The sequence below is a fragment of the Natrix helvetica genome (genome assembly GCF_964273705.1).
Source record: "Natrix helvetica genome assembly, chromosome: 1".
NCBI classification, from domain to species: domain Eukaryota; kingdom Metazoa; phylum Chordata; class Lepidosauria; order Squamata; family Natricidae; genus Natrix; species Natrix helvetica.
Genome location: NC_138548.1, coordinates 194,127,818 through 194,153,878, shown reverse-complemented (window position 1 = coordinate 194,153,878; position 26,061 = coordinate 194,127,818).

Below are 26,061 nucleotides of genomic sequence, written 5' to 3'. Positions count from 1 at the left end.
CAGTATGCTGCAGCCTCCCAAGCTTCCACATGGCCTGTACAGTGGCCCCCTACCCCAACCCCCCAACTCCCTGTGGCACTTCTGTGCTCCTCACCTGAGACTCCCACTGCTTCCTGCTTAATTATTCATGTGGCTTGGGGTTACGACAACTAGGACTGCCAGGATTGTTGTCACTTAGTGATGCAGTCACATGATGTTGTGCTCTCTGACTGCATCACTAAGTCACAGCAATTCCAGTTCCAAACACGAGGACTATGTTTAGAAGAATACTGTGTTGGTTAGGACTAGCAAAACACCCCTTCCCTAATTGCTGAGACTTGAGAAACAATAAACCTGTCAGCTTAGTCATAAAACTTTGAGAAGGTCGCAGAATGTTGATAAAGCTGGGAGAAATGCTAGGAGATGAGCATAGGCATGTCCAGATAAACCCATACAAGTAACTATCTAGACAGAAACCACAGTTGTAAAATAGTCTTTGTTCTCTCAACAAATCATTTGTTTTTGCAGAACCAGCTTCAAATCTCATTGAACACGTGATGTGCTAGCCTAGCCAACCAAACCATAATTTGCATAATTATTTGCATAATTTGCATAATTATTTAAAAGAACAGAACAGAACAGAATAGAATAGAACAGAATAGAGCTTGAAGGAACCATGGAGGTCTTCTAGTCTAGCCCCCTGCTCAAGCAGGAGAACCTATGCCGCCTCAGACAAGTGACTGTCCAGCCTCTTGTTAATTGTTCTCACTGTTAGGAAGTTTCTCAATTCCAGGTTGCTTCTCTCTTTTATTAGTTTTAAACCATTGTTTCTTGTCCTGCCCTCTGGTGCAGGACAATAATTTGACCGCCTCTTCTTTGTGGCACCCCTTGAAATACTGAATTACCTTTCAAAGTCAGAGCAAGAAAAAGGAAGAGACAAATCTTACCTTTAGACTCATAATTCTAGATGTCAAGAAGCAGAAAAGAAGCAATAGTACCTGAAGACCACAACAGAAAATCAGACATAAATGGACATAACCAGTCAGGTTGGGCCAATTTTCATTTGCTAGAAAGCAATTGATGGTTCCTGTTCCTTTAGATCAGCTATGCTGGCTGGGGGATTCTGGGAGTTGAAGTCCACAGGACTTAAAGTCGCCAAGTTTGAGAAACACTGCTTTAGATGAACCCTAAACATGCTTACTTCTGCAGTCCTGGGGCTATAGGAAGTTGGAATCTTCCTGGCAGGGAAGGAGAAATAATCCTCTCATAATTGTTCTTTGTCTGAACACCAGCTTGGTGTCCCTCTTGTCTGGTCTTCTTCCTGAGAGACCAAAGGTACAACTTCCTAATGTCCCTAAGCTTCTTTGGTTTCTGGCAGAAGTCAGGATATGCTGCACCTTTCACAGGACAACTCAGCTGGCTAAAGATAATGGGAGTTGTAGTAAAAGGTAACTGGAGAATGTTGAGCAAAGAAACAATCCCAGTATTATGAGATCTCAAGTTATATCAGCATCTGTTGCTGCCTGTTTCTATATAGAAAGACCACCCAATCTCTTTCATGGGAGTGGGAGAGAGCAGGAAAGAGTTTCCAAAGGTCTCATTCGTAACCTTCCACAGAAGGCAAAGGATTTGCCTACTACATAAGGTCATTCTAATTTTAGTTATGCTCATCTACAAAACTCTCTTAACAGGGGACTTATGCGAATCAGTTAAGAGGAGGGGGACATAAGTCTAAGTAACAGCCTAAAGGACATTACTGGGGGTGCCCTTTCTTGTCTACTTCTCCTTATTTTACTTCCTACACCCAACTGCAGTAATCGTGCACTAGAAGTGGCCCCATGAATAAAGTTTTCAGAACATCAGTAACTGCTTAACTTCTGGTTTGAATTCTGGAGCGTTCAGGGCAGCAGCCAAAAAGTGGAATATACATGTTGATATAAATAAACTCTGAGCATGAACATTCAGCTCCAAAGGAGCACTGAGAATTTGGGGTTGGGCTAATGCCAGTTTTCTGGGTTCTATTATATCTACAGGAATCTGGAAAATACTAAAGTCTTAGGTTATTAACTAAAGTAAACTCTCTTCCTACATTGAGAAGATACATAACGCAGAAGCTCTGGCTTTGATCTAATCTTCAGCCCACAAGGTCTTTTCTGTCTGAAGCATCCTAGCCCAGGAGTCCTGGATCCTAGCTTTCTGCCTGCTAGTAGGTTTTCTTCCCACTGGAAAAAAAGGGGGGAAACTGGCAGGACTTCTGTATGTGTGATTCCAGTAAGACCTGAACCCCCAAATATTTAGATTGCTCCAATTATTTCTTGGCTCATCAGCACCTGCCAAGAGTCATTTGATTGCCTTTGTGCTGGATTCTCTTCCTGCTTTTTTTCAAATTTCTCCTTTAAGAATGAAGTTTGTTCCTACTTTATTATTATTTTTCCTTTGTATCAGTTTATAATATAAAATACAAAAATAAAAAAGGAAAAAAGTAGGAAAAAATAGGGGAGGGAAAAAGAAAGAGAAAGCTGTAGAAAAGAAGGGGGGGGGAGAAAAGGCATTGACTTCTGACTCCCTTTGGTGCAATAGAATAAGATAGTAACATCAAATTTCAACTTTTGACTTTTACCTAATAATATAAGCTAACTATTTCTACAAAAACAATCCAACTAATCAATAAAACTCAAAATCAAAGTTTCAGTTTTTCCCACCTCAAGCACAAATTCCAGAAGCGGTTTCCAAGTAGAAACAAAAGTAATTGTGTGTTGTTGTTTTTTAATCAAAGCAGTCAATTTAGCCATCTCTGCTAACTCCATCAGCTTTTGCAACCATTCATCCATTGTGGGATTAAAGTGTCCTTCCATTTTTGTACATAAAGTAATCTTGCTGCCCTCATTATATATAACATCAAAGTTCCAAAAAAATTTCCAAGTCTTTTTCCATTAAACCCAAAATAAAAGTTTCTGGTTTTATCTTTATATTCACTTTAAGAATCTTCTATATTATAAAATGAATCCTACTCAAATATTTGGAGATACAGATCATGCCAGACTAATCTTATTGTATTCTTTGACAAAGTGACAACTAGTGGACCAGAGAAATGCTGTCAATATAATTTACTTGGACTTCAGAAAGGTATTTGATAAAGTAGTCCATAACCTATTACTAGATAAAGTAGAAAAATGTGGGTTAGACAGCATCACCACCAGATGTATTCATAACTGACTGACCAACCACACTCAAAGTGTAGTCCTCAATGGAACTGCATCTACATGGAGGGAAGTATGAGGTGGAGTGCCCTAAGGCTCTGTTTTAGGCCCAGTACTCTTCAACATCTTCATCAATGATTTAGACAAGGGGATAGAGGGAGAACTCATCAAATTTGCAGATGACACCAAGCTGGCAGGAATAGCCAACCCTCCAGAAGATAGGCTTAAGATCAGAAGGATCTTCACAGACTTGAACATTGGGTGCTATCTAACAAATTGATGGTGAAAAATGTAAGGTTTTATATTTAGGCAAAAAATGCACAGGTAAGTATATGTGGTACCTTGCTGAATAGTAGTAACTGTGAGTGGGATCTTGGAGTCCTAGTGGGCAACCATTTAAATATGAGCCTGCAGCTTGCATCAGCTGCCAAAAAAGCCAACACAGTTCTAGGCTGCATAAGCAGATGAATAGAATCAAGATCACATGAAGTGTTAATACCACCTTATAATGCCTTGGTAAGGCCATACTTGGAATACTGGATGCAGTTTTGGTCCTCATGATGTAAAAAAATGTTGAGACTCTAGAAAGAGTGCAGAGAAGAGCAACAAAGATGATTAGGGGACTGGAGGCTAAATCATATGAAGAACGGTTGCAGGAACTGGGTATGTCTAGTTTAATGAAAAGAAGGACTAGGGGAGACATGATAGCAGTGTTCCAATATCTCAGGGGTTGCCACAAAGAAGAGGGAGTCAAACTATTCTCCAGGGCACCTGAGTGTAGGACAAGAAGCAATGGGTGGAAACTAATCAAGGAGAGAAGTAACTTAGAACTAAGGAGAAATTTCCTGACAATTAGAACAATTAATCAGCGGAACAACTTGCCTCCAGAAGTTGTGAATACTCCAATGCTGGAAGTCTTTAAGAAGATCTTGGATAGTTGTATGAAATGGTATAGGGTTTCCTGCCTAGGCAAGGGGTTGGATTAGAAGACCTCCAAGGTCCCTTTCAACTCTGTTATTGTATTGTATTCTATTCTATTCAGATATTTCTTCCACCACTGATGATAAAAACTCCCTTCTTTATATTTACATTTCCAACATTCATTTGAAATACCTTTAAACATAAGAAAATTGCTCTGCTACATGTCTTGGCTTTTTTTTCTTGCGGACATAGCAATCATTGTTTCTTATGTTGATTAGAATAATGGTTGTAATTTTTTCTTCTTTTAGGACACAGCTCACTAGGTCCATCACTAGATAATGTAGTTGGGAGGTCATTATTGAAAGTAAAATGAGAGTATCTGCTATCTCACTGCTTATGCCAGTAAATTGTGGGGAAAGTTCTATGATAACAAGCAAATCTAACAGGGAAAAAACTAACTGAACTTGTCACTGAGGAGCTCCAATTAGCTTCTAAAGAAAGAGCCCCACTATTTTTAAACCATTAGCCAATAACAGGCCTTAGTTTGTCTCCACCCCAAAGGATTAAGGAAATTCTCTCTTTAATTTATGACAGTTGTAACATGAGAATGACATCATGCTAGCAATCCTCTGCAGAATCAACAGATGTCTGAACAGAGGGGACCCCAGGATGTTCGCACGTGTCTGCTCGGCAAGCCCTTGCAATGGGACACTGACATTCCAGGACCCTCAGGAATGCATTGGGGTGGAAAAATTCCCAAACTATACATGATGATCAAACGAAAGCAGAACATTGGCCATTGTTTCATTACATGTTCCCAGCTGGTCTTTTTTCCCTGCTTAAAAAAGGTAATTTGGGATGGGTAATCTTCAGCAGAAACTTTAGGATAAAGTTTTTAGAAAAACCTGCCAACATTATACTTCTTTCTGCAACTGAAGTCCGTATTTGCCATTTATAGAACAAATTAAAAAACAAAACAGGTCCAGGTACATACAACTGATCATTGTTCATCATTTAGCTCTTGAAAGCATCCAAAGAGGAGGTGCTCAGTGTGAGGAAATGCAAGGAACAGCTTGGGGAGCTGATGTAAAGACAAAACAAAAATGGTAAGTCCTGGGGTAGGAACTCAGCACTAAGTACAAAAAGAGAGTTGACTGTGGACTCCCTGAGCCTCCAGGAAGGGAGGCTGTATGGCACCTCTTTTGCTTAGTAATATGGAAACAGCCAGCAACACACGCTGCTCCTCTTTCTTTCATTGTGACTGTGCTCCCCTTCACTCCCACTCTTTATATTGCCTTATAGCAATCTTTGCCCTTTCAGAAGATGACTTTCCCCCTCAGGGCACTAGCCAGCTCCTGCTCTTGTGCGGCCCGCTCTGTAGTCTCCCTCCATCTCCCACACTGCTTCGGTGAATGCTGTGGGGAGGAGGCTGGGCCTTGTAATTTATTAACAAGCTGGCAGTTGGCAGGGAATTCATCTCAAATGGGACCTGTTCCTCGATAATGAGGCAAAAAGGTGCTGTGATGATCACACACCACCAAGGTTAGGAGCCATGTTATTATCGACCAGGCATAAAGGCCAGAGAAGGGGGGGGATGCAAGAGGGGGAAAGAAAGCTGCTTGGCAAATGGGGGGGGGGAGATGAATCACTTTCCCTTTCAGGCTTTTGAAAGGGCCTATAAATAAATCTCAGAGAGACCAAAATAGCTTCCTTTTCTCAAGAACCTTTTGTTCAATGGGGTTAAGGAAGGGAAATGACTTCACCCTCTGTCAGAAGACGCAGGCCTATAAATACAGGGCAGAGAGAAGAGTGATAATTTCCCATTGCTTGATTTTGAGGTAGAAAAGAAGTCTTTTGCCTGGAAACTGCACAACTCTGAAAAGTTCTTAACAAACCGCATCTAAAGGGGTCTGATGGAGCTGCTGCATTTATTGTAGCTGAGATAAAATGACCAAATTGTGTACACTCTGAGGCTCTCCTGAATAAAAGAAGCTTAAGGAAATTGTGGTGGCCTCAGCTGATGGCAGTACCCAAATTAAGCATGATCAGCCTGGTTAATACTCAGATAAGGGCTCCATGGGATTCTCAAGGCTAAAGGTTAGACTGGACATTTGGAAAAGCATCTTGGAAGAAGGCACATCCATCAGGCTGCGAATACATGGATTTGTCCCTGAAGTCACCGGGAATGAAACTCAACTCAAAAGAGATTTTGCCTTTAATTAGGGCAACATCCTTGCCTAACTAAGTGCCATCAATTCTCACAATACCCTTATTGTTTCTTCTTTCCTCTTCTCACTTGGGCTTTGGATTGCTGGAAAGAAGAGGACAATTTAGGAGAAAAAGAAGAAAGTCAGAGAAAGATTAAAGCACATTTTCCCACTTTTTGGACAGCTTTTTAAAAAAACACCAGGAGATCTGGAAGGATCAGGAATCCCCTTAGGATCATATGCAAACAGAGATCTCCAACCTACCTCGTTTGTATGGCCAGCCAGCCTACAGAATGTAGCCTCTTGGCAGACAAACCAATTTTGCTCCCTCTTTCTAGTTAAGATGCAGGGTGGTGCAGAGGTTGTTCAATTTGGTAAGAATGACCTACACAAACCAAAAGGGCATCAGGTGTTTTGGAGTTTCTGTTTGCCTTTTAGTGATGAGAACTGATAGACACAGAAAATTGCCTTCTACTTTGCTGACTAGAATGGAACTGGGATGGAAAAGCATCAGCGAAATCCAAGGGCCTTGCAGCTGGGGAAAATGTCAGTCTAGTGGGGAAGCGGGGTGGCAGCAGCGCCTGACAAACGGTGGTGGCCTATCTGGGATGGCAGATGGGATGGCTTCAGGACAAACAACCACTTAGTAGCAGCACTAAACTGGGGAGGGGACAGCTGTGATCCCTGGCTGCCATCCTCTGAGAAACACAGCAACTTGGGGAGGAGATGCAAAGAGGGGCAAGGGGAATAAGGATTACGGAGTGGCTTTGATTTGGTTTTCCATCTAGAAAAGAGTTTCTGCATGATTCCCTGCCAAAAGAGGCGGGGGAGCTGGCCCCAGCAGCAACAGGATGGGATGAGGGAGGGCTGTTTTGAACTGATGTCAGCTTGGCAGTCCCTCCGTAAGGGAAGAGCTTGAAAGGGCAAGAAGGTATCACTGCTGTGTCAGAGCAATAGAGAGATAGGTAGGTAGGCAGGCAGGCCGGCAAGCAGGCAGGATAGTTGGATCAGGGAAGGTAGGCATGCTGTCCCACTCACTCATGTAAAAGGGGTGAGTTTATTTATTTATTTATTTATTTATTTATTTATTTATTTATTTATTTATTTATTTATTTATTTATATTTGATGCTTCTAGACCGCCCCCTCTCCCAAAAGGGACTCGGGGCGGTGTACAGTCCATACAGAATATAACAAAATACAATAAAAAAGTTAAATATGTACAGTTGGCATGGAGGAGGTTAAAATGCAATTAAAAGAACTGTACAAAGCTAATATAAATATAAGTTTTAAACCCCTAAAATAGACAGAGTAAATTAAAAAACCCTTAAAATAACCAGATGATAATACATTTGCCAGGAGGGACAGTTGTAATTATGCCAGGCCTGCTAATCGGAACAGGTGGGTCTTCAATTTTTGCCGGAAGGAGCGGAGGTCAGAAGTGGTTCTAATGTCGGGGGGGAGGTCATTCCAGAGGGTTGGGCCCATCACAGAGAAGGCCCTACTCCTTGGTGTCGCCCATTGGCATTGCCTAGTGGACGGCACCAGGAGAAGTCCCTCCCTGTGTGAGCGAATTGGCCGCAGGGATGTATGTGGGAGGATGCGATCCCGCAAGTAACTAGGTCCCGTGCCATGGAGTGCTTTAAAGATGGTAATCAGCACCTTGAAACGCACCCGAAAAACCACAGGTAGCCAGTGCAGCTCGCGCAGGAGAGGTGTTACGTGGGAGTACCTCGTACTCCCCATCACAGCCCGCGCGGCTGCGTTCTGAACTAACTGCAGTCTCCGGGCGCGTCCCAAGGGCAGCCCCATGTTTATTTATATTACCCAGCAATTCCCTTCTCTAAAAACTCAGAACTGTCCCAAATAATTCCAGCCAAAAGCAAACTGATGCTAGTCCACAGAGCAACAGCCAGTGAGTCCACAAAGCACTTACAAGTTCCCAACCCAGATAAATCCACTAGGCAAAATTAAATGCACAATACAGGATTTTTCACAAGGCATGATCCAAAGTCAAGGCATGGGGTCAATCCAAGGCAAGGCTGGAATTACAACGGCCAGAAAACATGCAGCTAGGAAACGTATACATTATTCCCAGCATCGTCTCCATCTGTCTGCTATGCTAAATAGCCAGCTTCTGATGCAGCCCATCAAGAGGGATGAGGTTGTCTCCTCACAAGTAATTGTGCTGACCTTCATTGCTTCTGTCTTTTCTCTGCCCTTCCTGTTCTCAGATCAGGTGCAGAAGGCAGTTCCTCATCATCATCACTAACCAGTTGCACACCTGAAGCCTCAGGGCTGTCCTGCTGCAGCTGTGCTTCAGCCAAATTACACACAACCGGCTGCTTGGAGCCATTGACCAACTCCCCTCCTGAAGTGCCCGGGACTGGTTCATCCTCCTTTGAACTGACACCTGGAGAGGCGTCTGGTGGAATCATCACAGTAGGTTTGGGATGGGTATTTAATAAAGTAGATAACTCTCACCTTTGGTTGCGATTGGTAAGATAGGGATTTAACAAAGGCTAAAGCAATAACAAGTTGGTAGTGGAGACTACCAATCAATGGCAAGACCCAAGCAAGAATAAGAGAGAAAAAGTAAGGGAGCAGCATCGATGCTGTAACAGGCAAAAATATAGATTTGTTTCTGAGATGGTGGAGAAAAATCAATTTTGGATACTTTGAACATGGAGAATGTGCCCCTCAAGAAGTGCTTTCTTCTTTCTTCTTTTCTGCTTTAAGAAAAAACTAATTTAGGCAGGTTAAGAACATCATTCTGTCTCCCTCTCTAATCTTCCCTTAACATACCTCAGAACAGTGTTTAGTCTTCATCTCTAAAATTTATCCTAAATCTTAGTTATGCTGAGAATTTAGGAAGGGGATTTAGAGGGGTCTCTCACAGACAAACAAACCAACATATATAATAAATGTGTGGCTTTTAAAACATTTATATTATTATTAAAGTTCAAACAAACAATATAATATAAACTAACATAAAGGGGGGAGGGGATAAAATGAAATGTGGCAAAAAGTGGCAAAAAACAACAAATACATACAAAAATGACCTCTGACTTCTTTTAATACAGAGATAATTATAAAACATAATAACCTCTCTCTAAGTTTAAGTAAATACCATCAATACCTGTAAACCTTTAAAATATTAATAACCAATATTTTTAAAAAAACGCATTCAAAGATTCAAACACGTGGTTTCTCATTACATGTGAAAACTATAACAGTATGTAGCCTGCCCCACTAAAATTACTCAAGAGAGGTCATTTGTAATCTTGGTCTAGAGGCAAAAAAAAAAAATCATTTCCCCATCAGTGATAAACACATAATGATAAATAAAATTATTGAAACATTTATGCTTTCTAACAATTCCCAAATCCCCATGCATGTGGGTGTAAAATAAACAGCAGCAGAATAGAGAAAGCAAAGGAAGAGGCTTGCCTACAAACTAAAACAGTAATTCTTTCCAAGAAAAATAATTCCTGCTCAAGCAGCAGGATGGAAAAATAGATACAAAATGCATTTTTTTCAATACTTTTTGGAAAAGCAGTGATTTTGCTAGCCTTCAATGATAGGAAATAGCCATTGCAGCAAATGTCTTAGAATCCTAGCAAGTCAGAAGGGAAACATGCAGCAATGCAATCACTCAGACTGGTGTCTTGCCATTTGGCCAAACAACAGAAGAGCCATACATTCTGCTATGGTTTGCTCTCCACTTACCAGATTTCTCAGTGTAGAGGGGCCCACAGACACTAATACTACCACCAGAAATATGCTAAGGATGATTATTAGTGGGTGATGGGATGGGGGAGAGAAACAGACCTTAGAGATCTTGATGATGATGGTGTTGATGATATCCATTCATCATGTCCGATTCTCAAGTAGTCTATAGATCAGCTCTCTCTACATTTTCTGATCTTGTATGGCTTGTTTCAGGTATTTTATGCTCTGGCTGGTGTCGACTTTAATGGTCGACTTTAAAACACCAACATGTGCTTTGGCAGCTTCATTTCATTTTATTGCTGAGTATTCTGAGCATGAGTGTCTTTTCCCGTGAAGAGACCCACATACACACATACCAGGTGCCCTTTATCAAATTACCTTGAAATTTGATATGATTCTGGAAGCTGTACAATAGCTGTTCACAGTTTTGTTTTGTGTGATTTCCTTCCACAAAGGAACTTCTCACTGGACTTACTCCAAAAGTCACAGTATTTATAGTTCAATCCTGGAGTCTTGACACTAGACATATTAAGTTGTTTGAACATAAAAGAGGCCTTGCCCATTCCTCAAATAGCTGCAATACTATGGGACAGTGCATGTGCCTATTATACAACCTAATTTAACCACAAGACAATTGCTGAGTTTGCCCTCTGCCAGCATTTCAGTACTACTATTATTGTGATTATCTTTTCTATTTCTTGGTACTGTGAATCCAAGTAAAGCTTTTTTGGGGGAAAGGGGGAAATTGTGGAGGTATGCTGCCTTGCAACATGGCATTTCTAATTTTATGTAATGTTAACATTGTCTTTAAAAAATAGTTGGAACCCTAGTGGGTATCAGACATTCATATGTATCATATGGGGAGATGGGTGTTTCAGGAGATGGGTGTTACTCATTAGTGACCCTAGAACTGGATGTATCCACATGGAGTCTCCTGAAATTCTTATTTCTTGATTTTGCTTTATGCAGATGTGCTGATACTGTATATAACAGATCAGGTTCATGTTCCACCTTCAAGAAAGTTCGCCGACCTACGATGGTTAAATAGCTAAATCTTGAGATTGTGCAGAAAAATAGATGACTTTCAGTGCATCTATTTTGCTTGGGGCAAGGGGGAGGCTTGTCCCTTTTTGCATTTTTTTTAACCATCCAGTCTTTGACCTCATATCTTCTTTGCCCTACTGTCAAAGTGTTTGAATCTGTTGTACAGGTCCTTAGCTGTTGTATTACGATACTTTTAATTCTGTTTTTGCTTTGGTTTATAAGTGGTTTTATTACTGGATTTTTCCCAACACCCAAATGCTTCAGTTGATCTATTTCCAATAGATATAAGTGCTGTGTCCTGGATATTGTGGTTTCAATGTTGCCTTTTTATACAGACAATATAAAATGTGTTGATACATGAGGGGAGGGCAGTCTAAAACTGTGCCTTCTGTGCTGGTGAATATTTGGCTGAAATAGGTTCTGCCAGTTCCTCTGGGATCATCCTTTCCCTCTGGTTCTTCTCTTGGGTATAAAGGAGACTGAAGGCTCAGCTCCTGCAGCTTCCATTTATAAGCAAGGTGATGAACCAGACTATCAGTTTGTTTAAAAGCACTAAGCAACCTCTTCCAGATGGATGGATGCCTGTGGAAACCATCAACAAAATAGCCATACCGCGAGAACCCAGCTCTTAGGCTTCCGTTGTTGAGTGTTTTGTCCTATTTGATTTAATATTTTAGCCTATTTTTATTTTAAAAGCTTTTAAAATGACTGTGCACTTGACCTGCAAAACCAAGAAGGGGTTGATATACCAGCCCTTGGACTGGCTGGGATTGCTAGTGGTCCCATTATATCAATAGGCACGACTGTTCCACAGGAGGGGACAGAATGCATGTTTTTATACGTGCCTCATGACAGGCAATAACGTAACCTTGAATAACACTTGCATTTGCCGTTTCCTCACTCAATGTGTCCAATGATTCACCCAGCACTATGTGTGGCTATGGCACTGTGGAGAAAACAGAATTACTGATTCTATAACAGGACAGTTGGTGGCTTTGTACACAGTGACTTTGTACACAATGGCTTGTGTTAGCCAGGGCTTGGGATCTGACTGCCAATCACAGACTTTGGATTCTGGCACACAAAAGCTCAGTGGACAGGGATGCACAACAAATTCTTTGCATTTGTTAAGCAAGGGTGCATTTGGGGGTGGGGGCAGCCTGATGGAAAGGTTTGTGGTTTTTCATCAGCACTAGAATGAAATTAGAGCATGGTTACCCTACTGCCTGATAAGAACCTGGCCCTTCTTTAAGTTTCTAGGGTGGAATGCTGGAAGCCTTTTATGACAGCCTGGATTTTCTATCACAGGTGCAAAAGACTGGCTAAGTGGGAATTTAAATGCTGTAAGAATTATTGTCTGCATCACAGAATTATCCATCATAAGCCTGTTCTTTTGGGTCAACGCTCAGTTCCTGTTGTTATGCGAAAAGAACCTGACAGCAGATGGTTGTCAGAAATGCTACAGAGAAGGGAAGTGTCATCCCCTCTTCATTGGAGGCCTCAGCAGCTGCTATTTATCATAAAAATACATGATGCATTGACATGCTTAATATCATAGGTACTTTGGTTCTTAAAATACAACTATACTGAAAATCCAGAAAATCCCTCTGCCTGTTTCCCCTTTCCATGACAGCCTATCTCTGTATTCCCTCTATATACAATAGCTCACATATATATTGTGCATAGCACAAAATATGAGCTATATTGTTTATACAGGGTATCATTTCTCACATTGTATTACATTTTAGGGTTTTTCATTTCTTGAACATCCCTTGTGCAGCTGTGCAAATTAATGGAATACTCTCAAGAATGCTTTGTTAACATAAGTGCAAATTTTCCTGTATAAGTTTTTCATTAAAACGATGATTTAAAAAAACAGAGTGAGAGACATATAAAACTTGCCTATGCCTTTCTGCAGTAACCCGGTTATTCCAGCGTATCTCTAAAGTATGTGAATCTTATGCCTGCAAACCCATAAGGGCCCTAGTTGAGGGCAGACTAAATGTACAGGATCAAGCAAATTGCAAATAGTCAGAGCCAACTTCAGCAGAACCAAGAGGCCACCTGTGGGGTAAACATGCCCAAAGTACTGAAATAGTGAAGATCTGAGATGCAGAATAAGATGTAATTACAGTTTGGTGCAAGCATGAGTAGATATTAATTACAGTTCTACATTCAACCATTTCCCCCCTTTATGCTCTGAACATACAATTTTTCAATTTTATTGAGATGCCGGGGGGGGGGGGGAGGAAGGAGAGATTCACCCAGCCGGCCACATTGAAAGTTATCCATCCACTAGTCTTGCAACTGACAGAAAGGTTTGCGGGCATAACATTCTGTAGTTGTTTCCATGGGGAAAAATAGGAGGAGAGAGCACCGTACACAAATATTCTGGAACTTCACAGATATAACTTTCTACAGGAGTCCTCAACATACAGCTACAGTTGGAACTGAAATTTCCATTGTAAGTCATTGCAGTCAAGTTGGACCCAATTTTATAAAAAAAATTATAGTAGTTATTAAGCAAATTGTGGCTGTTAAGTGAATCATGCAGTTTTTAAGCGAATCTGGTTTCTCCAATGTTTATTTCCTGGAAATCAGAAAAAAGGCAGCAAATTGCAATCACATGATCACAGAATACTGCAACTAGTCATAAATGCAACCCGGTTGTCAAGTGTTCAAATTATGGCCATATGATCCTGAGGGTGGTACAATGGATGTAAGTGCAACTACAGATCATAAGGCACTTTTTCCAAGGTTATCAAAACTTTAAATTATTTTTAAATGAATGATTGTAAGTCGAGGACTACCTGTATTAGGGGTGGGTTTCAAAAAATTTTTTACTACCAGTTCTGTGGGTGTAGCTAGGTGGGGGGGCATGTGACTGAGTGGGCATGAGTGAGTTATATGCCCCCCACCTAGCCACGCCTACAGAACTGGCAGTAAAAATTTCTCTTTTGCCAGCTGGGAGGCTGGCAAAGAAGCCTCTCTTTCCCTGCCACCACAGCTGCTTCTCCCTCAGCGCCAAATGATCCATGCCCCCCACACACACACCCTCCCCATCTAGCTGTTTTGTGCGGCCAGGAAGATGTGCACACATGGGGAGACACCCCTCAAGTGAGCGCCAAAGCACAGCAAAGGCACCCGCGGGGCAGGTGGCTGCTCGCTTAAGGAGGGTCTTAGCAGGATGCAAAAGGATTCTCTCCTGCACTAAGGCTCCAGCCATTGCCTTGCCATGTTATTCCTTCCCCTCCCCACAAGAGGAGGAGCAGGGGAGGAGGGTCACCAGAGCCTTAGTGCAGGAGTGAAGCAGCCCTGTACCTCCCTTCATGCCACATTTGTACTTAAGGCAGCCTTATCTTCCTGCTGCTTCAGGCTGGAGCTTGTGCCCTCCACGCTCAGTTGAGGAGTTGCGGGGGGGACATGGCAAGGCAATGGCTGGGGCCTTAGTGCAAAGGAGGATCCATGTCCTTTTGCGTCCTGCTAAGACCCTCCTTAAGTGAGCAGCCAGCCACCCCGCATGTGTCTTTGCTGCGCTTTGGCACTTGCTTGAGGGGGTGTTGCACCCTTCCGGCCCTGCCACAGCCAGCCAGGGGGTTGCACTGGCAAGTGGTAAGGGAGGCGAGTCCTGGTCCAGCATCCCTGCCTCATTCCTCCAAGAGCTGCGGGGGCAGGGAAAGCGAGGCAAAATGGGAGATGCCCCACCGGCAGAGGCTCCGCATGGAAGGCGAGGAAGGGTGCAGTGGCAGGGGTGGCTGGCTGTCCCCCAAGCAAGCTCCTGGAGGAAAGAGGCAGGGATGCCGGCCTGGGGCTCGCTTCCCTTACTGCTCGCCACCATCCCCTGCCAATCGGAGTGTTGGAGGCCAGGCTGGTCCTGCTCGCTCGCTCACTTGCCATTTTCCTGGCCAGCTGATCAGCTGACCAGCTGACCAGGTGGGGCCCAGGCTGCAGCCAGCAGGGACAGGGGGTGCAACATGCAGGCGGCTCCCCACAGTTCCTCAGCTCATCCGGGCTGCAGCTGAGCCTGCTGCCCTCTCCTGCCGATGCCCTCTCTTCCCGCCACCACTGCCCTCTCCTGTCGATTCCCTCTTCTTCCACTGTGCCCTCTCCAGCACTTTAAGCTTGCAGGGCTGCAACGGCAGTGGCTTTGGGAGATGCTGGCCAGTGGGGAGGGGGTAAGATAGCATGAATGCTGCTTACCTGTATGTAGGCAGGAGGAGGCAGTTGTATGGATGCACATGGCGAAGACAAGCATCTGAGCGAGCCGGTTCAGGGGTGTGGCCAGCCAGCCATCACTACCAGTTCGGCGACCCATGTCCAATTACCACTACTGGTTCTCCTGAAACAGCCTGAACTGGGAGCAATACACCTGAAGGGTCTTTCCTAAGAGTAAATAGCCCTAGCACAAACAGGAAGGTTAAGGAGTGGGTCTTCCAAGCAGAAGAACTTTTCAGAAACAAGTCAAGCTGGGATACAGTTATCTTCTCCACGATATTTGTAGCAATACCTACAGTCCTGATGTACAACTGGCTATAGGTATGGTCCTTAGTGCTGCCTACATGCTGCTGCACTGTGTAGCTGTGTTAATTCCATGGGTTTGAAGAAATGCCTTCTTGTAAGGTCTTTGTAGCTGGCAGACGCCTCAGGTGTAGGTATGTTGCTTACAAATATAATTCAGTGGTCATTGATTGTTTTAAAAAGCTTTGGAGTTAAAGTATAAACTAACTTCTAATGGCAATGTATTAATAGTTTAATCATTGATATCATCAAAGTAAACAATAAAAATATGTGCTATTTGGTCACAAACATTGCTAGATAAGAGTTGTTACTATGGTAAATCCTACTAGGCTGCTTGTCAGTGCTAAAAATAATAATCAACATAGCCCTCTATCAGATTGCATTGGCTTTCGGTAAACCTAAGAGTGTGGCTGTACTGAAACCCTGTATTATGAAGCAAATGCTAATTTAAGCAATTTTGTAATAAAGACCTAATAAAATTTATTTTGATTGAGATGTTCACATCAGTGCCTAAAATGCAGAGAAAAAGAACTTTTTAGAGTTACATCCTATTGCTTGATTTTTTTCTGAAAATACACATATTTTTGCAAATATATAATTGGAAAAATACATATACCTCCAACCCGCCAGCAAGCAATGCCAAACATGAACATAGAGAATAAACCTAATTTTGAATCTTTCTAAATAAATTAAAAGCTAGTAAAAGTGCTAAACTGCTATGTGCAATGGGTTTAACTGCAGATGTGCAACTGAGCCGAGACACCCTCATGATGATTGCAGACATGTGCATGGCACATCCAGCAACATGATGTTTGTTTGTCTGGACATTTCCAGAGGAACTACTCTGGGCATACGCAAAACACATCCTTGTTATGTGTCTGGGCATTATCAAATACAAATTATCCCAAGGTAAATAAATATATGTCACTGAATACATGTAGCCCTCAACTTACAACATTTTTTTTAAATTTAGTGACTGTTCAAGGTTACAACACACTGAAAAAAGTGAATTATGACACTTTTTCACACTTACAACCATTGTAGCAACCCTGTAGTCACGTGATCAAAAATTCAGATGCTTGGCAACTGACTCATATTTGTGAAAATTGTTGTGTTCCAGGACCATGTGATTATCTTTTGTGACCTTCTGACAAGTAAAGTGTAGAAAGTTAGCACCCACCCCTCTCCTAGAAGAATGATATATTCTAGGAAATATCAAAAAGGCAGAATATTTCCCCTAAAAGAGAAATAAAAAATCTTAAAGGAAGCAGAAACTCAGCTCCAGCTCCCTGACCCCAACAGATATTTTGGTGTCAGCTTATTTACAAGACAAAGACTGGGCCAGCCTATCTACAAAACAAAAGACATCAGCTCCAGGCTGATGGAATTAAGACATGACCTTCAGGACATAATAGGATTAGCTTTCTACCCTTCTAGCAACAGAATTTACCACATGGCACAACCAAGCCCCTTTATTGCATCACTCAGCAAGATTCAACCAAACTCAATTCAGTCAAACGTGACTCGACATGGGAGTCTGCAACCAATAAGATACATGCCCTTGCCACAGGAACAGGAAGCTCAAGGTCAAAGTCCAAAAGAAGGTATAATAACACTCACTCTCCACTCCATGTGGTCAGCTACCCAGCACTTCAAACCCATGTGGTCCTGTTCACCATTAAACTATCCTTCCAAGCAGACTCCATGTTTCCAGTGTCTTTTCCCCCACTTGGAACTGAACCCAGATGGACATTTCTTCCAACAATATGGCACCCCAGATGGGACTCCAAGCTAACCTGATCAACAGACCTGGCCTGGGTAAGCCTCCCTTGCCAGCACAGATCCATTGAGTCTGTAGGTGGGTTTTTCCTAGGCCTTGGCCATTTGGAACAAGGGTTTTAAAGTGGTTTTGTTTTGAGCTCAAAGGCTGCTTGGAAAGAAGGCGAGTACCTCAAAAATTTAATTTTCTAGCTCAGAAAATTTCCCACATATGGGAAATGTGTGTATGCTTGTGTGAGTGAGTGAGAGGACACTTCTCCCAATCATAGCTGGATCTTGCTTCCTCTGTGTGTTCTACCAAGAGAGCCTGGAAAGTATAGGAAGTCAGGCCAGAACACAGGACCTTCTGTTAGGGAAAAGAGAGAATGCGTGAAAATGGAATGAAAAAGTGAATGAGAGAATTGAACTTTGGGCAACCAGCGGGGAAGTCACTGAGCAAAACCCTGTGTTAAGAGGGGCCCGTACCTCTGGAAGCAAGCAGAGGTCCCCCCGGACTCTAGTGAGTCCCAAAACTGATGACGGAGTAAAACCAGTGGAAGGAGGTGCTCGTACTCACTGCAGGGAGCAGTGGAATCCTCCCAGACCCTTTTTTTATCTGCAAACTGCCAGCGGGAGTTTCCCTATAAAGGACGAGCCAGTGTCCTCCCGGACCCGTTTTGATCCGAAAACTGACGGTGGGGTGGGAGTCTCACTAGGAGACTCATTTTTTTCTTGGAGCCTCCCCTCCCCTCCAAACTGAATCCATACATCAGAAAGAGAATCATGGGATGCTCCAACTTGAGGGTCAGGGTAGGCTCCCCAGGAGAAGACTTGCTTGTTGCCTGGGACAACAGGTGGGCATGACAAAAAAAGAAAAAGGTTGTGTAAGAAGTGGGCTTTGCTCAGGGATGAAGCTGGAAAACCAATTTGGCTAAATAAAGGTACTTAAAAGAAAAGGGAAATATATAAATAGGAATGTTGGGTTTTTTTGTTTGTTTGTTGTTTGTTTCCCTCTCTTCCCCTCAGTCTTCCATGTTTGTTAAGATTTGTGCCTTCCCTAATTTTACTGAGATTTATGGCGGGAATGACCAGTGGGTGTAAACCTGAGAGTTCTGTTTTACTCTTTTGCGCTCTCTCTCTCTCTCTCTCTCTCTCTCTCTCTGTGTGTGTGTGTGTATGTCAAAGTCTCTGTGTGTCCTTGAGGTAATTGCAGTGACATGCGGTGAGCTTTACGGCTGGTGAGGCTGGTGACGTCATCAGCGTGAGCCGCGGTCCCCTTCATGTTGACTCAGGAAGGAGGGGAATGGGACCACGTCAGCCTCCCTCCTGCGCACGTCCCATTCCCCGCCTTCCTAAGTCAACATGAAGGGGACCGTGGAGCGCGCTCCGTGGGACAGCGGCTCACGCTGCGCAATCCCTCCTCCGCGATCCCTCCAGCCTCCCTCCTGCGCACGTCCCATTCCCCGCCTTCCTAAGTCAACATGAAGGGGACCACAGAGCGCGCTCTGCAGGACCATGGAGCGCACTCCGTGGGACCATGGAGCATGCTCCGCGGGACTGCGGCTCACGCTCCGCGGTCCCCTTCATGTTGACTTAGGAAGGCGGGGAATGGGACGTGCGCAGGAGGGAGGCTGAGGCTAGAGGAGCCTCCTGCACACGTGGTCCCATTCTCCTCCTTCCTGACTCCTGAGTCAACATGAAGGGGACCACGGAGCACTCTCATTCCCGACCACGTGTGCAGAAGGCTCCTCAGCACCTTTTCCCTTTTCCCTTTCCCCTTTTTTTTTAATTTTCATGATGAGAGGGGTGAGGCTCTGCCTCCCCTGCCTCCCCTGACCGCACGTCCCTGGGTAATTGTAATTGAATATAGGAAATGGATATGAATGAGGGACGGTAGGCACGTTTGTGCACTTATGCACACCCCTTAAGTAGGGCATTGTTGCAATTTTTCACATTAACATAAGAAATTACATCTATGTCATGGGTGTGTAGGAGAAAGAGAATAATGAAAAGGCGATGAGATTCTTCAAGCTGATCCTAGAAAAGATCCAAGCTGAACATTTGATTCAGGGACGACAAACCACTAAAATACACTCTGAAGATTCTGCCTGTGTTTTGCCCCTTAAATTAAGCAAACTGCCCAAGGCTTTGGGTTTTCAAGACTGTCTGGCCCGCATATTCCCCTCCCCATGCCGGTAATTCAACACAAAGGCCAGTTGAGATTTATATGGATCCACTCCCTGTTGTCAAGTATTATGGACCTGATCCTGTGAGGCCCAATGAAAGAATTTTTGAGGTGGTACATTGCTAACACAGGTACAGAGTTTAAATTGAAAAAGATCTTGGCTTAATACAGCAGTTAAGATATGGACATAATGAGAGAAGCTTGTCATAATTTTAGGGAGCAAGTCATTAAAATGACAGGCAGAGCAGAAGACCTTCCTAAAGAGACTCAGATTTGCTATATATTGCATTGGCGTATGTTATTCTGAGATCTATCTGAATGGCCCAGTACCATTTCAGGTATTTGGAGAACGAACAATCAAATAGCTTCCACTGAGTCACAAATACAAAATTCCCCCCCTTTCAAGCAATGATTGATATAAGGTCTTATAAGGAGAACCTGGATATTCTACATGCCTTGTAAAAGCTAGTAGGTAATTATCTTTTGGATGATTTTTCTGTCAATGGCATTCCCATGGCTTTTGAGTTTAACTAGGTATTTTTTTGCCTCCCAACAGTTGCCCCATCTGTTATTGTGAAAATAATTTCCGTGGCATGCTTAATTTAACATATGAGGTTCTATACAATCTCAGTAGGGTTAAAGAGTACCTCAAGTGTCAGAGTTATAATATACACAACATCTGGGAACACAAAGAGATGCCAAGTTGGTGACTGATGTTTCCTTGAATCACTTTGTAATTGGGAAGAAGTTCCTGAACTCCTGGAACTCACGAGATGCTCTTTTCTGGCAGTAGAACAAATGCTACATGGCTGTACTGTACTACAGGCCAAAATCAGGAGAATAAACTTTGCACCCCAATCTTACATTTTGTGTCCATCTGTGAACACGATAAAGGAGGTTGGTCCTCCGCAACTAATCTATCAAAGCTTGGGGGACATGTATCTTTTGGGGGGACTTGCTAAAGTTAAAAGTTCCTGCTATGGAGCCTCTAATTCAAAGCCTTAGCCACCAAATCAGAGTCTAAGTTATGTTTATTTTCTATGCAACTTACATACAAGAGACCATTTTATGTAGCCGAAGTGAAATGATGTCTCTCTTTGGAACATCATTTGAATGTTGCTTTAGAGAAAGGATACTTCATTGCTAAATCTAGGAAATTGGGCCTTTTGAAAAAAAAAGACAAGTACACTATTTTCAAAATACATCAAATAGATACACTTCAGTGAAAGCAAGAAGCTTGTGGGTACCCTGACTGATGCGAGATAGAATGGCATGAAGACTGATACCTTCCAGTTTTGGAAAAGAAAATCAGCATCAGGTTAGATGTCAGAATTTCCACCAAAAACAGAATGACAAATTACTTTTAACTTACATAAGGGAAGTTTAGACAGAGCACCAACAATGTGACCACAACCATAGTGGCACAATCAGAAGAATTGCTGAAATATCTTTTTACGCCTTACTATGAAGTGTCAACTCATGTTGAGTTTTTTGACATAAAGATAGCAATCGTGTCATGGAAAACTGCCAAACACCACTCCACCAAACCCTCATACACTAATGCAGCCATTGGCTATACAAGTAGTCCTTGATTTACAACAATTCATTTAGTAACTGTTCAAAGTTACAATGGCACTGAAAAAAATGATATGACCATTTTTCACACTTATGACAGCATCCACATGGTCACCTGATTTACATTTGGATGCTTGACAACTGACTCACATTTAGGACGGTTGCAGTGTCCCGGGGTCATGCAATCATCTTTTGTGACCTTCTGACTACAAGCAGTCAATAGAGAAGCCTGATTCACATAACCATCTTACTAATTTGTTACTAATTTAATGACTGCAGTGATTCACTTAACAACTGTGGCAAGAAATGCTGTAAAATGGGCAAAACTCATGTAACAAATGTTGCTCACTTAACAACACAAATTTTGGGCCCAATTGTGGTCATAAACCGAGGACTACCTGCAGTCTAGTCCTGGAGAAATATTTTGAATCAAACAATAGGGGACATGGTGAATTGAAGTTGCGTACATTACAAACACCTGGGGTAAGCATTATTTACATTCCTCAAAACTTGTTTTTCTAAGTTTAGAAAATGAAACTGATCACTCTGAAATCCAAATACTGGGGGTTGTTCTATTGCCTGTGTGAGGACTGTACCCTAGTTACATAGTGTTTTTAAAAGTGTTCCAAGATGCCACCTCAACTCTCTTTTGTTAAATACAGCAGCCACTAATCTAGAAGGTATAAACTGAAAACTTCCCAGTTGACTGGCCTCATGTTTTCACTATGAAATAGAAGGGTAAAGAATAGCGGCTCTTGAAGAGGATGCACAAAAGCTGGAGGATTTTAGAAGTAAGACAGTGTAAAACTGGAGCAAAACAGAAGGGCATTTTATGCAATGCTAATAATGATCTGATGGGGGCAGTAGCACAAACAACCCTGAACATGCTAAAAAGAAATGTTAAGGCTTCTCAGTTCTGAATCTTAAAGAAAAGAAATGGGTCATTAAAATGTTGAGTGCTAGAAAGGCCTCCCTCACAAAGAAGCAGCACATCATGGAAGCTTTATTGGGCCCTTATTAAGTGCTGCTATTCAGGTGCTGAGCAGTCTGTTTACTGAACAACTCATGGGCCATACTAAGAAAATAATCTGGTGCCATCAGATGGAATCACCATACATAAAAATGCCTACTTTAGGACAATTGGCCTAAATGCATGCCATTTTTTTGAAGAGCAGACTTGTCTGGAGATGACAAAATTGAACTCTATTATTGTTTCCTGCTAAGGTTCCTAGGGTTGACCAGATAAAATGAATGCGAAAAGGATAAAGTAAATCTCATTTACTCCCCTTTCAACCAGAGGAGCTCCCCAGGACATGGTAGTGAAAGAGGTCCTAAATGGCATAAATACATTGCAGAAAAAATACTAAAATGTTGCCGAACAAAATGAAGCAGCATAGTGATTTTACAATGTGGGAGAATAATAGCACTTTGTTATATAAGAGTATGCCTATTCCTGGTACTTGTCAGGTGCAAAGGATCAGCACTATACATTAAGTTCAAAAATTCAAAAATGTATTGCTCAAGCCTGTACAAGAATCTAGTGAACTAGTTCAGTACTAAATTGGTGCCAAATAAGGTCAACAGAATTCAAGAGAGGTTGGCAAAGAGAATTTGTAATGATTCTAAGCTGAGAAGACACTTAACTCCACTTCCTACTACCTGTGCCCGCTCTTCTCCTAGAGTAATAATGTTCAAGACTTGGTGAACAGGGTAGCCCACAACCATAGCCTTATCAAGAGAAAACTTAAAGGTTTGGGTAAATGTATGAATATTATGGCTGAAATGAATGTTCCAGCATTGGGATGCCTTCTGCATCTGTTAAAGAACACAAGGAAAAACCAAAAGGGTTGCAGCAGTTGTAACTCAGACAACTTACAACTATTTCTTTCACTATCCAGACATCAGAGCCCAGATGCTAAATCCTAAAAGTATATTCATGTTGAATGAATACAAAACACAATGGAAAAATGTTTAAGACCTTTATTTTGCAATAAGGCAGGTACCCCTTAATACCAGGTGCATAAGCCTCCTGTGTAATCATCATAGACAATCCCTTCCCACTCTTATTCTTTATGTACTATTTTACCATTTGATTTTTTAAAATATTGTCCTCAGAATACAATTTTAAAATCTCTTCCTAAGATATCTCTTTAAACTGGTTCAGTAGAAAAAACACACCAACCTGCCTCAAAGGTGTTGCTTTTGTCACTAGTGAAATGTGAGTTCCCCTTGTAAATTAGTACAGTATGTGTTATTCCTACTGGGGACGGCGGCCACGCAGCCATGTAGCCACACAGCCATGCCTTTTAAATCTTCTGGAGCAATTTCATGGCATTATGTTGGTGTTTCCACTGTTGTGTTTCCTCCCACTGGCAAAGTGGTGGACACAAAAGTGGCAAACGACCAACATTCTCATCCCATCCCATCCCATCCCTCACCTGCCTTTAGTCCTGCTGCTTTTGCTTTTTGTAATGGGTGCTACAAAACAGTGAGTGCAGAAAGTTGCTCCTTGGAGCTACTGAAGAGGACTGGTGGCAAGCTGCCATAGTACCTAGGCTACAGGAGGAGGAATCTGAGGAATAAGATGAGGTGGGGGGGGGGTCCTTGCAAATGGGAAGTACTGCTCCCAATGCTCCATAGAGCAGCGCTTTCCCTGCAACAGGAGCTAAACCAATAATTAATCAGCTTGGCATCTCTAGTGCTCTGGAGATGCAAAGTGGTGGTGGTGCTGATCTCAGACAGGCACAGCCCTTGGATTTGGAAGATCTCACAATTTAAGCTGATTTCTATGTCTGTGTGTGAATAGGTAAGAAAGCACAGAGCTGTTTTTTTTTTCACTTTTGTAATTATGACTCTACAATAGAACAAACTGAGCAAGGGGATGTGGGCAAAGAAGGTTTCAGGCTTCAACAGGGCAGTATGTTGTGATTTTTCTATCCCTCTTAACCAGCAAAATAGAGAGGTGGCAATTTATGTTTTAAAATTAATAATTCTGATAGGAGTCACATTTATAAGTTACCTATACTCTGGGATTCTTTGAGGCAACCTCTGCTACGCCATTACTTTTTTCTCCAAACAAACTATATATATATATAGGCTGTTCTGCCACAATCGCATTGGTGGATGAAGCAATAAACCTGCACAAGTGGATTTTATAGTATTGATTATGGTGTACCCTGTTCACACAAAAAAAATATGGGGAGAGAAATTGTAGGAATTTTATTTTATTTTTACTGATGTGTTCATTATCTTTACTCAAGGGTATTTAATGTGTGCATGTGCGTGTTGTTCAGTTGAATTTAATCCAGTTAATGAAACACCTAAACACATTCAATCCAAACTGGAAAACCCCTTGCAAAAGTTATTTGTGTGCCCAGCTGTTTTTGGAACAAGCTCTTCCTTGGTAACTACTAAGGGAGATGAAAAAAAGTAGCTTAGCCTCTTGTTCCTCTGGCACAACAAGCTGGAGTAAAAGAAGACTCGTTAAGACCGGAAGAAACAAGGAGGTACAAAAAATATTATGTTCAAGATGGCACGGAGGGAATAAAGGAAGGATCTCTCTGCAAAGAAGAGAAACGTGTCAGTGAACGTCTTGGGATAAGACATATGGGACAGGGAGTGATAGGCAGTAACCTTGTGAGAGAAAAAGCAGCATTTCATGCTTTATTTTAAATTCATAATACTTCAGCCTGACTCTGCCCTTTAGGCTTATATAAAGTTACAATATAAACAATGGAACTGAAATGGTTTTTTTTAATATGAACGTCGTAACTTGGAAGCTGGTTTATAAAATTAATTCATTGGAATAACTCACTACTCCAATGCAGGCAATTAATCTGATAAAAATAACTGATTAATCTGTTTCCTCGTCACAAAACTAATCCTAGTTGATTGTGCCAATCAAAAGAATTAAAGACAGGAAAAACCTGGTCTATCACAAAAGATGCCTGACAGCAATGATTTTAAAAATCCTACTTTTATGGACATTGAGGGTATTCTGTCAACGGCAGAGTTTCTGGAATTCTTGTTTCCCCAGTCCTATTTGCAGAAAATAAATTCACTGGGAATTCCATCTTTCTCAATCTTTATAATTATGTTGGGAATGGGTGTTTTGTATTCCTGGCACCTATGAAGGTCACTAAGTTGGGGAGGTTGTTCTTACTTAAGCAGTACACTTTGGTGTATCATCTACTTTACATCCAAAGAGTACTTCTAAACTTGCTTTTCCTGTTCAGAATTTTGCTTTTTTTTGTTTTGTTTGATATTTATGCAGACTTTTTCTTTGTTTTCCTTATTGGAATATTAAACTTCATCTTCCTATTGATTCATGTTAAATATAATTGTGGTTTTGTTATTTAAACAACTTTTCCAAATTTGGAAGGATTTTGCCTCCAATTTATTTCTTTGTTTATTTCTTATTTCTATTTTAAAAATAGAATGTTACTTATTTAACACTGAAACTAGCTTTAAAGATATATCCTGAAAATGTTTTCCTGAATCTGGAATTGCAATATTGCCAAATCTCCTGAGGCCTTTGCTGAGTAACTTTCATGAAATTGGCTTAAACTGATTTTAAGAGTAAGGCTTTATTTGACTTTGCCTCTTCTGCATTTGGACAAGCTCGGGTCTCAGGTTACCCTGATAGACATGGTCAATCCTCTTGCTAGCTAAAGGTTAGAAACACACTGAATAAAAGGGCGGGTTCTCTGATTTCAATGACCTGCTGTAAGGTTCAAAATGAGAAAGTTGTGAATGAAGGTTAAAAATTCTGTATCTAATTGTTCTGATTATGAACATTTTCTTTTTTCTGTACTGCTGTCTTGACTCCTTTTTCACTTACTGTAATTTTTCTTGCCTGTTAGGGAAAATTGATTATTCAATAAAAAGTTATTTTTAAATTTGCATTTGTTGTCAGTATTTAGAACCATTTTCAGCCAAACTGCT